The following is a 17982-nucleotide window of genomic DNA, read 5'->3' as shown; positions in this document are numbered from 1 at the left end:
AGTCCTTAATTCTGGTTTTAAAGAGAAATAGTATTTCCTGGGGTGCAATTCCCCAGGTGGCGTTGTCGGCCCTTTTCTTCGTCTTAGCCCTCCGCCACATTTTGGCGTTGTCGGCAGGATACTGATAAGACAGAGACGTGTAGTATTTTTTTTATTCCAATCCAGTTAGTTTATTCAGTCACTTGTATTGAGTTTTGTGTGGGCAAAACAGTAGCGGGTCCTGGACGGATCCGTGAATTGCCGGCCGGTGCTCTGAACTCGTCTGCTCTGTGTCCCACCATGGAGGAGGAACTTGCCCAGCTAAAAGACTTGGTCACACAGTTGCAAGCTGAGAATCGAAGGATGCGGCAGGAACGGGAAGCCAACCAGCCTGGGTCCACCACCACTCAAGTGCTTCAGCCTCTGGGCAGTCTTCAGTCCAGGTCCCAGTAGCAGAGAGGCTGATTTATCTTCCAAGAGACAGGAAGTGTCCAATGTTCAGGGGTAGGACTGGCCTGAGCATTGTTGAGTGGATTGAAGAGGTCCAGGCTTGTATACGGGCTCGACACTTATCCTCATCTGAGCAAGCACTTTTCATGTATGATCATTTAGAAGGAGAGGCAAGGGAAGAGATTAAGTACCGGTCACAGGAGGAAAGGGAAGATCCAGCTACAATTTTGTCTATATTACAAGAACTGTATGGGTGTAGTAAATCATATGTGTCCTCGCAGGAAGACTTATTTTCCAGAAAGCAGCAGGAGGGGGAAACGCTGCAAGAATTTTCTCATGTTTTAATGGGTCTAATGGATAAAGGGGTCAAAAAGGCTCCCAATGGTCTTGTAAACAAATATGTGTTACTCAGAGACCAGTTTGTCGAGCATGTGTTAGACTGCTCCCTACGCAGGGAACTTAAACAATTTGTCCGGGGTCACCCTACCGCCACATTGATATATGTCCGCAGTGAGGCCGTTAAGTGGGAGCAAGAAGGGATGCCAGGGGGTGGGAGAGGTAGAAGTCATTCTGTCCCCTCTGTAATTGGTTTCCAGCACGTAGTCCAGGGCGATCATGCCAGCTACAGCAAGACAAGTAATACCTTAGTCAGTTCTGAGCTAAATGAACTGAAAGAAATTCTCAGAAATCAGCAAGAGCAGTTGAGCCAGCTTACCAGAAGTCTTTCAGCCCTTAATAATGCCCCCAAAACTCAGTTGAATCATCGCAAGAGAACTGCCATTTGTTGGAGGGGCCAATAGCATGGTCACTTATCCAGGGAGTGTCGTAGTGAGTATGTAGCTGCGCAGCCCAAGTCAGCCTCTGTAGCAGCACACTCCAGCTCTGATAGGGACTGTCCTTTAAACCAGGGAAACTTTCACCCCCTGAACTGCTGAGCCAAAGTTCAGGTGGGGGCGCCTCCGGCTCAAAGTCCGTAGCAGATGGTTCAGAAAATCTGGTGTCAGCTTGCCCAACTATGAACATATTAATGGGTGGGGTTTCAGTTCCATGTCTGGTTGACACGGGGTCAATGGTATCAACTGTGACTGAGAGTTTCTTTGTACAGCATTTTGAACGTTGGGGCCCAGAAAAACTCCATTCTTGCAACTGGTTAAAGCTGAATGCTGCTGCTAATGGGCTAGCAATCCCATATGTAGGCTACTTTGAGTTGGATGTACAGCTGTGTGGTAAAGTGATTGCCAACCGGGGAGTGTTGGTGGTTAAGGATCCCCCGCACAGTGTACCTTCAGTACCGGGTGTGTTGGGGATGAACATTATTAAGGAATGTTACAAGGAGTTGTTTGTACAGCATAGCCTTGCCCTCTTTAACTTACCCTCTGTGTTGCAGGCTCCCACCACAATTCAGCAGGCCCTCCAGCAATGTCACCAGGCCCAGGCGAATGTTCCCCCTGATCGCTCAGGTTGCGTAAAAGTGAAAGGACGGAGGGTGTGTAGAGTCCCAGGGGGTACTATGAAGATTGTGGCAGCTACCTGCTCCCAACATTACCTATCAGACGATGCTTTATTTGAGCCCCTTAGTCAAGGTTTATCTGCAGGGTTGTTGGCATCCCCAGCACTGGTCAGCGTGACTAGGGGTACTGTTTACATTCCCATTGTCAATGTAGGGACCCAGGATATTTTGCTGTACCCACGCACTGTGCTAGGTACACTGACTCATGCTCACCTGGTGAGCTTACCTACAGGTCTTGAGGAAGAGGTAGTAGCAGCCACAGTTTCTTCTCAGACTGTTTCCAGTTCAGTGCAGGGAAGGATTGCTGCAGTTGACTTAACAGCTCTCACAGAGCCGGAGAAGTGTCAGGTCAGGTCCTTACTGCAAAAGTATAGTGGTGTCTTTTCTGCTCATGATGGAGACATAGGCTGCACTAATCTCATTTCTCACGATATTCCTCTAGTAGATGAGGTACCTGTACGTCAGAGATATAGGCGGATCCCTCCTTCAGAGTATGAGGCAGCCAAGGCCCACATCCATCAGCTGCTTAAGGCACAGTTTATCAGAGAAAGTAGTTGCCCCTTTGCCTCTCCCATTCTGCTGGTAAAGAAAAAATATGGTAGCCTTCGTTTGTGTGTCGACTACTGGCTCTTGAACAGCAAGACCTGCAAGGATGCCCTATCAGGGGCCCGCTGGTTCTCCACCCTGGACCTTGCTGCAGGCTATAACATGGTACCAGTTACAGAAAAAGACAAGATAAAGACTGCATTTTGCACTCCCTTTGGGCTATTTGAGTGGAATCGTATGCCCTTTGGGTTGTGCAATGCCCCAAGTACTTTCCAGAGACTAGTGGAGAGGATCTTTGGAGACCAGCACTGTCAGTCATGGTTACTGTACTTGGATGATGTGGTTGTCTTCTCTTCCACTGTAGCAGAACACGTGGAGCGTTTGGATGCTGTGCTGGGTCGCTTGCAGCGAGAAGGTCTCAAAGCTAAGCTGGAGAAATGCTCCTTCTTCAAGCCAGAGGTAGGCTATTTGGGCCATGTTATATCAAGGGATAGTGTCCACAGATCCCAGCAAGATTGAAGTGGTTTCAAAGTGGCAACGACCTAATCATGTGTCTGAGTTGCGCTCCTTTCTAGGATTTGCAAGCTACTACCGACGTTTCATTGAAGGGTTTGCAAAGTTAGCCACCCCTCTGCATGGCCTAGTAGCTGAACTGACTGGCACAAAGTCCCGGAAACCAGCGGAGAAGAGCCTACCTGCTGCATGGACGGAGGAGTGTGAGCTTAGCTTTGAGGGCCTTAAAAGTAGGTTGGTGGCTGCTCCCGTCTTGGCCTATGCCAACTTCAACTTACCCTTCATTCTAGAGGTTGATGCCAGCTACAATGGACTGGGTGCTGTGCTCTCACAAGAACAGGACGGTAAGGTTAGACCTGTAGCTTATGCTACCCGTGGCCTTAGGCCTACAGAGCGTAATATGAACAACTATAGCTCTATGAAATTGGAGTTTCTGGCCCTTAAATGGGCCATGACTGAAAAATTCAGAGACTACCTACTGGGACAGAAATGTGTGGTGTCCACCGATAACAACCCTCTTAGTCATTTAGCCACAGCTAAGCTAGGGGCTACAGAACAACGCTGGGCTGCACAACTTGCGGCATTTGAATTTACCATCAAGTACAGGCCTGCCCGAAGTAATCAGAATGCAGACGCCCTTTCTCGGCAGCACCCCGCCAGTACAAATATAAGAGACTATGTAGCTCTGGCATCCACATCCCAGAATCATTGCAGCAGGCTTTTAGGACAAAGCAGGCAATTCTGGCTACCCAAGCCACCATCTCAGCTCTCTCTTGTCACACCAAATCTGACTTGCATGTTTTACAGGACGCTGACCCAACCATCAAGGAATTTAGGAGATTCTGGACCAGGAGGAAGGGGCCTGACGCAGATGAGCGTCGCCAGGTCTCCAAGGAAACTCTTATGCTGGTCAGGCAGTGGGACCGGCTAGTGGAACAACACGGGGTGCTATATCGTCGAGTTTGCCGTCCGGAGGAAGGAGAAGTTCTTCAGCTGGTGCTACCCCTGTCACTTGAGAGCCAGGTCCTGCATCAGCTGCATAATGAACATGGACATCAAGGGGTTGAACGAACAACTGATCTGGTCTATCGGTGGTGCTATTGGCCTGGAATGCACCATGAAATCAAGCAGTGGTGCCTGGAGTGTGAACGTTGTCAGGTAGCTAAAGACACTCAACCTACTGCCTGTGCTTACATGGGCCATTTGCTTGCCTCCCGCCCAAATCAAATACTAGCTATTGATTTTACTGTGCTGGAGCCATCAAAAAATGGAATGGAGAATGTCCTTGTCATGACGGATGTTTTTTCAAAGTACACTCAGGCAGTCCCAACTCATGACCAATGGGCTTCTACGGTGGCCAAGGTGCTTCAATGAGTGGTTCTGCAAGTTTGGAGTGCCAGGCCGTCTCCACTCTGACCAAGGCGGGAATTTTGAGAGCCATCTCATCCAACAGCTCTGCAGTATGTATGGCATCGAGAAAAGTCACACCACTCCCTACCCTCCAGCTTGTAACGGCCAATGTGAGCAGTTCAACCGCACCCTACGCAACCTCCTTCGCACTCTGCCTGTCACCAAAAGGAGAGATTGGTTGTGTTACCTGCCCCAAGTGACTTTCTCATACAATACCACAGTGCATCAGTCCACTGGTGAGTCAGCATTCTTTTTGATGTTTGGGCAAGAGCCACAGTTGCCTGTTGACTTCTTTTTGGGCAGAGTACAGGAACCTGTGGCCGGCAGCACCCATGACTGGATCGTGGAGCATCAGACCAGGCTACGCCATGCATTTGAGGGTGCCACCAAACACTTGGAGGCCACAGCTGATCGACGTAAGAAGCACTATGACCAACGGGTGCGACATGTCCCCCTGCAGGAAGGTCAGTTGGTATACCTTAGGAATGTTGGTGTTAAGGGCCATCACAAGATCCAGGACATCTGAAGTTCTATAGTGTACAAGGTGGTGAAGGCCCCCGCAGTGGGAGGATCAGTGTACACTATTGCCCCTGTGGACAACCCTCAGCAGCTAAAGCATGTCCATCGTTCATTATTAAAAAGTAAACTGGATCAAGTGCCTGTCTGCCCCTCTAGTGAGCCATCGCAAGAGATGGAACCCCCTTCGGTGGAGGACTCTTCACAGGATGGTGAATGGCTTGTGGTGGTCCAGGAACCAACTCCTCTGCCAGTGGACAAGCGACAACGTTTGCCAGCTCATGCCACCCCTCTGTTATCCCAGCCCAAAATGACTGTGCCCCCTTCATATACAAGCCCACTGACTGATACTACTGATTCTCCAGGCACCAGCGAAGCGGCCTGGAGAAGAACCACCCGTACTAATGCTGGGAGGCACCCAAATCTCCATCATCTACCCCAGGCAGTAGGGAGTAGAGCAATATGCGCTACAACGTCTCAGGTATCTGTGCCTATATACTCTGCTATTTTTAGACCCTGGCAATAAGTGCCAATCGTCGGGATGACGATTTAAGAACGGGGGGGGGGGGTAGATTGTGGTGGGGAGTGCTTCATTGGTAGGTTGAGTGGTTGTGAATGCAGCTCCAGGCCTGACTCCTCCCTCAGCCAATCTCCTCATCAGGGCCAGGTTATCTAAGCCACCTGTGCAATCCTTTTTTTGCCTTCTCTCTTCCTCGTTGTGGCAGGTGTCTGGTATTTGGTGCTGCAGTTCCTGAACTTCTAGTGAGGAACCTCTAGTGTTTGCTGCCACTGTTGTGCTGGTTATCAGGAGTGTTTCCTGGTGTCAAGGTTCCCTGCTGGAGGTGGTTCTGCTGCTGTTTTGCCTTAGTTTCTTTTGATTACTAACTGGGTTGACCCTTCTCTAGTTTGAGTTTTTGTTGTTGACTTATTTTGTCAGTTATTCCCCTCAGCGGTCTGAGTGTCATCTTGTGGGAGGCTAGGCACTTGTGGTGAGGTCCCTGCATGTGTGTGTGTGTGAGTAGGAGCGCCGGGACACGTGTGGCGAGTTCACCAGTTTGCTGTGAGGTTTGCTGTGCTGCACTGAAGGTGAGTATTGGTAGCACCCCTGGGCACTCCTCAGTTAGTCTGCCTTCCACAGTTGGCCTCGGCCTAGCTTTCTAGTTTGGTTACCATTATTTCTGTAGGTTGGGCATTTTTTTGGTATTTTAAAGTAGTTCTTTTACATTTTCTTAATTGTATTAAAATATCATTTTTACAATTTGTAATAAAGATTCAATGGCTTCATGTTGGATTTAATTGTTTTTTTTCTTGATTTCCTTAGCAGCTCCAATTCCGGTCCTTTCTTGTTTTGATTAATTAAACAAAGTATTTATATTTTTGAACTATGTCTGTCCTTTTTCAGTAGCGAATCTGTTTGCCTGGCTAAGCTTCAAGTCCTTAATTCTGGTTTTAAAGAGAAATAGTATTTCCTGGGGTGCAATTCCCCAGGTGGCGTTGTCGGCCCTTTTCTTTGTCTTAGCCCTCCGTCACATCTATACACGTTGCTCCTGGCATTTTTATAGACAGCTGGCTGCAACAATGTCTTTGTCACAGGTAACTTTAATTTGAGCCTTCTTCCCATGAGTAGGTGAGAGGCCAACCCCACTCAGTGGCGTGTTCCTGTATTCAAGCAGTGCTAGTTACGGGTCACCAGCACTGTCCTGTGCCTTTCTCAGCAGGTTTTTTTATTGTCTGAACTGCTCTCTCAGCTTGCCCATTTGACTGCGGGAAGTTGGGACTTGAGGTGAAAACCTGCATTTTGTGCTGTCTCCTCTGTAATTGGTTTCCAGCACATAGTTCAGGATGGCCATGCCAACTATAGCAAGACAAGTAATACTTTAGTTAGTTCTGAGCTAAATGAACTGAAAGAAATTCTCAGAAATCAGCAAGAGCAGTTGAACCAGCTTACCAGAAGTCTTGCAGCCCTTAATAATGCCCCCAAAACTCAGCTGAATCATCGCAAGAGAACTGCCATTTGTTGGAGGTGCCATCAGCCTGGTCACTTATCCAGGGAGTGTCGTAGTGAGTATGTAGCTGCGCAGCCCCAGCCAGCCTCTGTAGCAGCACACTCCAGCTCTGATAGGGACTGTCCTTCAAACCAGAGAAACTTTCACCCCCTGAACTGTTGAGCCAAAGTTCAGGTTGGGGCGCCTCCGGCTCAGTCCATAGCAGATGGTTCAGAAAATCTGGTGTCAGCTTGCCCAACTATGAACATATTAATGGGTGGGGTTTCAGTTCCATGTCTGGTTGACACGGGGTCAATGGTATCAACTGTGACTGAGTTTCTTTGTATAGCATTTTGAACGTTGGGGCCCAGAACAACTCAATTCTTGCAATTAGTTAAGGCTAAATGCTGATAATAGGCTAGCAATCCCATATGTAGGCTACTTTGAGTTGGATGTACAGCTATGTGGTAAAGTGATTGCCAACCGGGGAGTGTTGGTGGTTAAGGATCCCCCACACAGTGTACCTTCAGTACCGGGTGTGTTGGGGATGAACATTATTAAGGAATGTTACAAGTAGTTGTTTGTACAGCATGGCCCTGCCCTCTTTAACTTACCCTCTGTGTTGTAGGCTCCCACCACAATTTAGCAGGCCCTCCAGCAATGTCATAAGGCCCAGGCGAATGCCCCCCCCCCCCCCGATTGTTCAGGTTGTGTAAAGGTGAAAGGACGGAGGGTATGTAGAGTCCAAGGGGGTACTATGAAGATTGTGGCAGCTACCTGCCCCCAACATTACCTATCAGACGATGCTTTATTTGAGCCCCTTAGTCAAGGTTTGTCTGCAGGGTTGTTGGCATCCCCAGCACTGGTCAGCGTGACTAGGGGTACTGTTTACATCCCCATTGTCAATGTAGGGACCCAGGATGTTTTGCTGTACCCGGGCACTGTACTAGGTACACTGACTCATGCTTACCTGGTGCGCTTACCTACAGGTCTTGAGGAAGAGGTAGTAGCAGCCACAGTTTCTTCTCAGACTGCTTTCAGTGCAGGAAAGGATTGCTGCAGTTGACTTAACAACTCTCACAGAGCCAGAGCAGTCTCAGGTCAGGTCCTTGCTGCAAAAGTATAGTGGCGTCTTCTCTGCTAATGATGGAGACATAGGCTGCACTAATCTAATTTCTCATGATATTTCTCTAGTAGATCAGGTACATATACGTCAGAGATATAGGCGGATCCCTCCTTCAGAGTATGAGGCAGCCAAGGCCAACATCCACCAGCTCCTTAAGGCACAGATTATCAGAGAAAGTAGTAGCCCCTTTGCCTCTCCCATTGTGCTGGTAAAGAAAAAAGACGGTAGACTTCGTTTGTGTGTCGACTACTGGCTCTTGAACAGCAAGACCCGCAAGGATGCCTTTCCCTTGCCCTGTATTGAAGAGTCCCTCGATGCCCTATCAGGGGCTCGCTGGTTCTCCACCCTGGACCTTGCTGCAGGCTATAACATGGTACCAGTTACAGAAAAAGACAAGATAAAGACTGCATTTTGCACTCCCTTTGGGCTATTTGAGTGGAATCGTATGCCCTTTGGGTTGTGCAACGCCCCAAGTACTTTCCAGAGACTAGTGGAGAGGATCTTTGGAGACCAGCACTGTCAGTCATGGTTACTGTACTTGGATGATGTGGTCGTCTTCTCTTCCACTGTAGCAGAACACGTGGAGCATTTGGATGCTGTGCTGGGCCGCTTGCAGCGAGAAGGTCTTGAAGCTAAGCTGGAGAAATGCTCCTTCTTCAAGCCAGAGGTGAGCTATTTGGGCCACGTTATATCAAGGGATGGTGTGTCCACAGAGCCTAGCAAGATTGAAGTGGTTTCAAAGTGGCCACGACCTAACCATGTGTCTGAGTTCCGCTCCTTTCTAGGATTTGCAAGCTATTACCGACGTTTCATTGAAGGGTTTGCAAAGTTAGCCACCCCTCTGCATGGCCTAGTAGCTGAACTGACTGGCACCAAGTCCCGGAAACCAGCGGAGAAGAGCCTACCTGCTGCATGGACGGAGGAGTGTGAGCTTAGCTTTGAGGGCCTTAAAAGTAGGGTGGTGGCTGCTCCCATCTTGGCCTATGCCAACTTTACCTTACCCTTCATTCTAGAGGTTGATGCCAGCTACAATGGACTGGGTGCTGTGCTCTCACAAGAACAGGACGGTAAGGTTAGACCTGTAGCTTATGCTACCCGTGGCCTTAGGCCTACAGAGCGTAACATGAACAACTATAGCTCTATGAAACTGGAGTTTCTGGCCCTTAAATGGGCCATGACTGGAAAAATTCAGAGACTACCTACTGAGACAGAAATGTGTGGTGTCCACCGATAACAACCCTCTCAGTCATTTAGCCACAGCTAAGCTAGGGGCTACAGAACAACGCTGGGCTGCACAACTTGCTGCATTTGATTTTAACATCAAGTACAGGCCTGGCCGAAGTAATCCGAATGCAGACGCCCTTTCTCGGCAGCACCCCGCCAGTACAAATATAAGAGACTATGTAGCCTCTGGCATCCACATCCCAGAAGCACTGCAGCAGGCTTTTGGGACTAAACAGGCAATTCTGGCTACCCAGGCTACCATCTCAGCTCTCCCTTGTCACACCAAATCTGACTTACATGTTGTACAGGACGCTGACCCCACCATCAAGGAATTTAGGAGATTCTGGACCAGGAGGAAGGGTCTTGATGCAGATGAGTGTCGCCAGGTCTCCAAGGAAACTCTTATGCTGGTCAGGCAGTGGGACCGGCTAGTGGAACAACACGGGGTGCTATATCGTCGAGTTTGCCGCCCAGAGGAAGGAGAAATTCTTCAGCTGGTGCTACCCCTGTCACTTAAGAGCCAGGTCCTGCATCAGCTGCATAATGAACATGGACATCAAGGGGTTAAACGAACAACTGATCTGGTCCATTGGCGGTGCTATTGGCCTGGAATGCACCATGAAATCAAGCAGTGGTGCCTGGAGTGTGAACGTTGTCAGTTAGCTAAAGACACTCAACCTGCTGCCTGTGCTTACATGGGCCATTTGCTTGCCCGCCCAAATCAAATACTAGCTGTTGATTTCACTGTGCTAGAGCCATAAAAAAATGGAATGGGGAATGTCCTTGTCATGACGGTTGTTTTTTCAAAGTACACTCAGGCAGTCCCAACTCACGACCAACGGGCTTCTACGGTGGCCAAAGTGCTGGTCAATGAGTGGTTCTGCAAGTTTGGAGTGCCAGGCCATCTCTACTCTGACCAAGGCAGGAATTTTGAGAGCCACCTCATCCAACAGCTCTGCAGTATGTATGGCATCGAGAAAAGTCACACCACTCCCTAAAATCCAGCTGGTAACGGCCAATGTGAGCAATTCAACTGCACCCCACACAACCTCCTTCGTACCCTGCCTGTCACCAAAAGGAGAGATTGGTCGTGTTACCTGCCCCAAGTGACTTTCTCATACAATACCACAGTGCATCAGTCCACCGGTGAGTCAGCATTCTTTTTGATGTTTGGGCAAGAGCCACAGTTGCCTGTTGACTTCTTTTTGGGCAGAGTACAGGAACCTGTGGCCGGCAGCACCCATGACTGGATCGTGGAACATCAGACCAGGCTACACCATGCATTTGAGGGTGCCACCAAACACTTGGAGGCCACAGCTGATCGACGTAAAAAGCACTATGACCAACATGTGCGACATGTCCCCCTGCAGGAAGGTCAGTTGGTATACCTTTAGGAATGTTTGTGTTAAGGGCTGTCACAAGATCCAGGACATCTGGAGCTCTATAGTGTACAAGGTGGTGAAGGCCCCCGCAGTGGGAGGATCAGTGTACACTATTGCCCCTGTGGACAACCCTCAGCAGCTAAAGCATGTCCATCGTTCATTATTAAAATGTAAGCTGGGTCAAGTGCCTGTCTGCCCCTCTAGTGAGCCATCGCAAGAGATGGAACCCCCTTCGGTGGAGGACTCTTCACAGGATGGTGAATGGTTTGTGGTGGTCCAGGAACCAACTCATGTGCCAGTGGACAGGCAACAGAGTTTGCCGGCTCATGCCACCCCTCTGTTAACCCAGCCAAAATGACTGTGCCCCCTTCACATACAAGCCCACTGACTGATACTACTGATTATCCAGGCACCAGCGAAGCGGCCCGGAGAAGAACCACCTGTACTAATGCTGGGAGGCACCCAAATCTCCATCATCTACCCCAGGCAGCTGGGAGTAGAGCAATGGGGGCTACAAACTCTCAGGTAACTGTGCCTATATACTCTGCTATTTTTAGACCCCGGCAGTAAGTGTTAATCATCGAGACGACGATTTAAGAACCGGAGGGTAGATTGTGGTGGGGAATGCTTCATTGGTAGGTTGAGTGGTTGTGAATGCAGCTCCAGGCCTGACTCCTCCCTCAGCCAATCTCCTCATCAGGGCCAGGTTATCTAAGCCAACTGTGACCACCTGTGCAGTCCTTTTTTTTGCCTCCTCTCTTCCTCGGCCTCTGATGTGTCTGGTAGTTGGTGCTGCAGTTCCTGAACTTCTAGCGTGGAACCCCTGGTGTTTGCTGCCACTGTTGTGCTGGTTATCAGGAGTATTTCCTGGTGTCAAGGTTCCCTGCTGGAGGTGGTTCTGCTGCTGTTTTGCCTTAGTTTCTTTGTTTGCTTTAGTTTATTTGATTACTAACTGGGTTGGCCCTTCTTTAGTTTGGTTTTTTTGTTGTTGACCCATTTGATTTATTTTGTTATTTCCCTCCGCGGCCCGAGTGTCATCTTGTGGGAGGCTAGGCACTTGTGGTGAGATCCCTTCACGTGTGTGTGTGCATGTGCGTAAGTAGGAGCACCAGCACGTGTGGAGAGTTCACCAGTCTGCTGTGAGGTTTGCTGTGGGTTTGCTGTGCTGCACTGAAGGTGAGTATTGGTAGCACCCCTGGGCACTCCTCAGTTAGTCTGCCTTCTACAGTTGGCCTCAGCCTAGCTTTCTAGTTTGCCTACCATTATTTGTTTAGGCTGGGCATTTTTTGGTATTTTAAAGTGGCTTTTTTTTAAATTTTCAATTGTATTAAAAGATCCTTTTTACAAATTATTTGTAATAAAGATTCAATTTCTTAATGTTGGTTTTAATCGTTTTTTTCTCAATTTCCTAAAGCTGCTACAGTTCCGGTCCTTTCTTGTTTTGATTAATTAAACAAAGTATTTATATTTTTGAACCACGTCTCTGTCCTTCTTCAGTAGCAAATCTGTTCACCTGGTTAAGCTCCCAATCCTTAATTCTGGTTTTAAAGAGAAATAGTATTTCCTGGGGTGCAATTCCCCAGGTGGCGTCGTTGGCCCTTTTCTTCGTCTTAGCCCTCCGCCACACACACACACACACACACACACATATATATAGTGGCGAATTCTACTGGAGTGTTCCTGCTGGAAGTCAGGGGGTTCATTTGCATATTACCCACGATGCAACTGAAGAGTGTTAATGTTTTGGTTATATTGTAGGATATTGAACATGTTAAAAACGGGCATATCTGTTACAGATAGCGGGGATGTTGTGGAAGGTAATGGGGACGTTATTAGAGAGTTGTATTAGACAACATGCTATTTCCCACCATGAGAGTGAAGAGTAGGCAAATGGGTAAGGTCGCTTCTGTGGCAAAGAAAATAAAATAAGCTGAGACCAATACAACCTTGTGTCCGTTATCACTGGTTTGTCTTACGGTCATTAAAAGCTTGCTGATTAACTCTGAAAGGTTGGCTGAGGAGTCCATTATTTGACCACATCACATTAATGTCCGAAGTGGGATGGACTTCTCTAGACAGCAAACGTTGGCCGAAGGGCGTAACCGAAAGTTGGCCGGTGGACGTATAGAAATCGCTGCTCTCGAAGAGGAGGTCTGCTCTCTCTGCCAGATGGGAGCAGCGCAGTGCGGCCTCAGGAAGGGGGAGACCTGTGCCCACCCCTGAGTGCGGTAGATGCGCTGGGTAGTGTCCGAGGGGCAGAGTCCCGAGGAAATTGAACATTTCTTCTCTGTCAGAAAGAACAAGCCCAACGAAGAGCCCCTGCCGCGTCCTTCCCCGACCGGTGTGACGAAAGACAGCCAGCTCTTCAAGCCATGGAGAAACCACCAGAAGCAAGTTTGACATGATCCGTGGAGAGAGAGCCACCAGTGGCGGCATCAGGACCAAGTTGGGCACGATTGGAGAGTGTGCCACCAGGGGGAAACACCAGCAGGAAGCTGGACACGATCTACAGAGAGGGAGCTTCAACTCAAATTACTCACTGCCCCATATGCCACTACTGGAGAGTTGAACACACCCTGCAGATGTGGTTCCAGTACAAGACTCACCAACTCTACCGACCCATGGCAACAAACAAGAGGACATGAGGCCATCCTGCCACAGTCCCCTTCCTGCGTTTCTCCTTCCAACCGCTTGCTAAGCCCAAACACTGCCTCGGTAAAGCTGGGGCGCTACGACGGGAGCTCCAGTTGGGAGGGATTCCTTGCTCAGCGCAACCTGATTGCTAGGGCGATGAGATGGACAGAAAACCAGCAAGTAGTCAACCTAATAGCAGCCCTGGAGGGAGAAGCAAGACAGGCACTCCTAGACCTGGCGGCTGGAGAGATATCACTGGGGGCGCTAAACACTGCCCTGGGTTGCCGGTTTGGCAACACCCAATCACTGATTAGCCTCCGGGATCAACTCCATTCAAGACAGACACACGGCCAGGAGAAGTTGGGTACCTGGTGGCTGACATTCAACGCCTGGTGAGCCATGCGTGTCCTGATATGCCCCCATCTGCCATCCAATGCCTGGCCTTGGACTTCTTCCTACGGGCTTTACAGCCACCTCGCGTCAGGCAACAGCTGCGGCTTGCCAAGCCACTCACCATTGAAGAGGCGCTGCATAGGGCAGAGGAGGTGGAGCCCATTATGGCGGAAAAAGGAGCAGCCCCAACACTGTGCCATCATGTGTGGGCCCTACAGAAAAGTGAGGAGGAGCCACGCACATCCATCCTGGCAGCACGAAGCACAGAGCCATTTCTGTGCTGGGGCTGCGGGAAACCAGGGCACCAAAGACAGGAGTGTCGGAAGACAAAAAGACGCTTCTACCAATGAGTACGGAGGCCTGTCACCCAAGTAGCTTCCACTTCTGAACCGGGAAATGACCAAGGGTCGGCCTAGAGGGGGACTGGCCGGCCCACACAACCTCCCCCCTGAGTAACAGTCCCAGAGTCGTTGGACGGATTGGCGCTGGCTTCAGCCTCCATGTCTGCTGTCAACTGAATGGCAATACCTGCATTGCCCTGGTCGACACCGGGTCCACCATCAGCTTGGTGAGAACAGGGGTCCTAGGAGAAGTAAGGTGGATGCCGACAGAAGTAAAGATGGAGACAGTTACAGGTCAGTGTGCTAGAATGGAGGGGAGAAGTAAACTGACCCTCAAGATGGGAGAAATGGAGGTACAGCAAGACTTTCGGCTAGCAGACATACGAGAGAGCTGTATCCTTGGATTGGATGCCTTGAGAGCCATTGGTGCGGTGGTACGGGCGGCCGGTCCACAGCTGGAGTTGGGCAACCAAGTGCTGAATGCCATTACCGTACGCAGCAATCCGGGGGGCAATAAATATGGACCACGAATCTTGTGCTTGGCTTCAGGGCCATGGGAAGGTACATCACCAGAAACGGCCTCTGCACTGGAAGAACTGGCCCAAAAGTGCATGGAGGGTTTCAGCCAAGAAGAGGGGGAGCAGGTACGGAACCTGCTCATAGAGAACAGACACCTCTTCGCTTCGAGTGATCTGGAGTGTGGCCGCACCAATCTTGTACAGCACCACATTGACACTGGTAATGCGGACCCAGTCCGCCAGAGAACTTGCCGTCTCCCTCTGATGAAATTTCAAGAGGCAGAAGCAATGATCCAGGAGATGGCAGCTGCAGGGATCATTGAACCCTCTGATAGCCCGTGGGCGTCCCCTGCCGTGCTGGTTACCAAGAAGGATGGTTCCCTCTGATTTTGTGTGGACTATCGGCGACTAAACAACCTGACCCGGAAAGACTCGTACCCAATGGTTCATCTCCCTGGATTTAAGAAGTGGGTACGGGCAGGTAGAGATGGCCCAAGAATTCCGGGCAAAGACTGCCTTCACCATTTGCCGAGGACTCTGGCAGTTCACAATCATGCCATTTGGCTTATGTAATAGCCCGGCCACATTTGAACGCCTCATGGAAGGTGTCCTTGGCCCCATCCCTCGCTCTGCCTGCGTGGTGTACCTGGATGACCTCCTGGTGCATGCAGCTACGTTTACTGAGGCCCTCTTCAACCTTCGATTGGTGCTCGAACGCATCAAGGCAGCCAACCTACGATTCAATCCGAGAAAATGCAATCCACTGCAGCGGGAGACAAGGTTCCTTGGACATGTGGTGGGGCCTGGAGGTGTGTCCACAGACAATGACAAGGTCACTGCAGTCAGGGTTTGGCCAACGCCCACCTCAGGAAAAGAGGTGAGGAGTTTTCTGGGACTGGCATCATATTACCGTCGGTTCGTGCATGCCTTTGCAGACAAAGCCCGTCCGCTCCACCAGCTCACGGAGAGGGGACGACGGTTCCACTGGACTGAAGCATGTGAGAGCTCCTTTCAGATCCTCCGGAAAGCATTGACCCAAGCACCAGTGCTAGCCCTCCCAGACAGGCAGCGGCCATTCATACTTGACACTGACGCCAGTGATGTAGGTGTGGGAGCAGTCCTGTCGCAGCCCACTGGGGAAAGAGTGGTGGCTTATTACAGTAGAGCCTTGAGTAAGGAAGAAAGGAACTACTGTGTGACTTGGAGAGAACTCCTGGCAGTAGTACAGGCCGTAAGGCATTTTAAGCCTTACCTGTATGGAAAGGACTTCCTACTGAGGACACACCATGCATCGCTCCGCTGGCTGCTTAGCTTCAAAGCAGAAGGGCAGGTAGCCAGATGGATAGAGGCCTTGCAGGGATTTACCTTCACCACGGAGACCGAAGAAGCAGCCGACATAACAATGCTGATGCTCTCTCCAGATGCCCCTGTTCGGATCAGGCCTGCCGCCATTGTAGCCGGTTGGAGACTCGAGAGCAGCAACGGGTGAATCGGGTTACAGTGCGGACACTTGTGGTCCCAAGTGCGCCACTGGAGGAGATGTCACCAACCAAGATAGGGGAACTCAAACGTCGGGATAGCCACCTGGGACCCGTGATACGTTGGCTAGCACATAAAGAGGTCCCAAGTAGAGAGATGGTAGGTCCCCACTCCCCCACCACCAGGGCGTTGCTGGGACAGTGGAATTCACTCATGCTTCATGAGGGCTACCTCTATCGCGTGTGGGAAGAGCCAAAGAGGGGAGGGAGTACCTGGCAACTAGTTGTTCCCCACGCACTACAACAACAAGTGTTAAGCACAGTGCATGGCCCCCCTGGAGTCGGACACTTCGGCATTACCAAAACTCTGCGGCGGCTGCAGGAAAGATTCTACTGGGGGAGGTGCCGGCGAGACGTGGAGCGGTTCTGCCGTGACTGCCACACCTGCAATGCAAAGAAGGGGCCAGCTGGGCAATCCCATGCCCCCCTGCAGCAATACAGGGTGGGGGCGCTCATGGAAAGAATTAGGGTGGATGTGGTTGGGCCATTCCCTGTGACAGAAGATGGTAATCGTTACATTCTCACAGTGATGGATTATTTTACCAAGTGGCCCGAGGCCTATGCCATCCCTGACCAATCTACAGTCACAGTGGTAGACTGCCTCATTGAGGGGATGTTCATCCGGTTTGGGGTGCCAGAGGAGTTGCACAGTGACCAGGGGCGCAATTTTGAATCCCAGGTGTTTGGGGAGATGTGTCGGCGCCTTGGGGTACGGAAGACCAGGACCACTCCCCTACACCCTCAAAGTGATGGCCTGGTTGAGCGGTTCAATCAGACCTTGGTCAGACAACTAGCCATGCTCACGGCGAGGCATCAAAAGGATTGGGACCGCCATCTGCCCCGGTACTCATGGCATACCGGTCGGCCATTCAGGAGTCCACGGGGTCGGGAGCTACGGACACCTGTGGATCTGGTCTTTGGCAAGCCGCCAAACCCACCAGTACGAGGGCCGCCGGGCCAGGACTATGTAGACGCACTACAGGACCGGAAGGAGGCAACTCATCAGCTGGCTCGAGAGAATATGGCCTCTGCAGGGGAAAGGCAGAAGAGAGCCTATGATGTACGTTGCCACCGCAAAAAGTACCAGCAGGGGGACAACGTATGGGTGTATAACCCACGGCGAAAGAAGGGACGGTCCCCAAAGCTGGACAGCAACTGGGAAGGGCCCTGCCTCGTCCTGAAGAGGATCTCAGAGGTTACCTATAGAGTGAAGCTCCACAGCCGCCCTCGGATAGTCATCCTTCACCAAGATCGCCTGGCACCTTACTTAAGCCGGGACAGCGACCCAGCTGGGACTGAAAGTGCGGTGGGAGGAGGTGGGGTGCCAGACTCCTCCTCCTCTGTAGACTCCTCCTCCTCTGTAGACCAGGCTACCGGGGTCCAGGGAGGGGGTAAGGATGCTGCTGGTTCAGAGCCAACCTCCCTGGATGTCAGCAAGGAGCTACCATTAGAGCACCTTGTTTTGGGCCAGGGAGGGGGCAGGGACACTGGGTTTACAGAGCTACCCCCTCTGGCCACGAATGGAAACAGCGGTGACGTCGAAGGTGGGGGCTCAGACCCAGCGGATGCAGAGCCGCCCCCGTCATCTATCAGCAGCCCGCGGCAAGGAGCAGCTCGGGATGGGAGAGGTGCTCGGCGGAAGAAACCCTCAATGGTGGATGGACCCATCCATATGGGATTTGGGTTGGTCTTTCAAGGAAGGGGGCAGTGTGACGAATTCTACTAGAGTGTTTCTGCTCCAGGTTCATTCGCATATTACCCACAATGCAACTAAGGTGTCGATGTTTTGGTTATGTTGTGGGATATTGAACATGTTAAAAACGGACATATCTGTTACAGATAGCGGGGATGTGGTGGAGGTAATGGGGACGTTATGAGAGAAGTTGTATTAGCCAACATGCTATTTCCCACCATTAG

At 50.6% G+C, this 17982-nt stretch overlaps 1 pseudogene; it reads left to right on the top strand.

The window, feature by feature from the left end:
• Window positions 1-279: 279 nt before the first annotated feature.
• On the top strand, window positions 280-10999 carry LOC130109743 (uncharacterized; annotated as a pseudogene).
• Window positions 11000-17982: the final 6983 nt, after the last annotated feature.

This window comes from Lampris incognitus, chromosome 3 (assembly GCF_029633865.1).
Source record: "Lampris incognitus isolate fLamInc1 chromosome 3, fLamInc1.hap2, whole genome shotgun sequence".
NCBI lineage: Eukaryota > Metazoa > Chordata > Actinopteri > Lampriformes > Lampridae > Lampris > Lampris incognitus.
The sequence above is the reverse complement of the archived record's forward strand: the minus strand, read 5'-3'. Positions and strand labels throughout refer to the sequence as shown.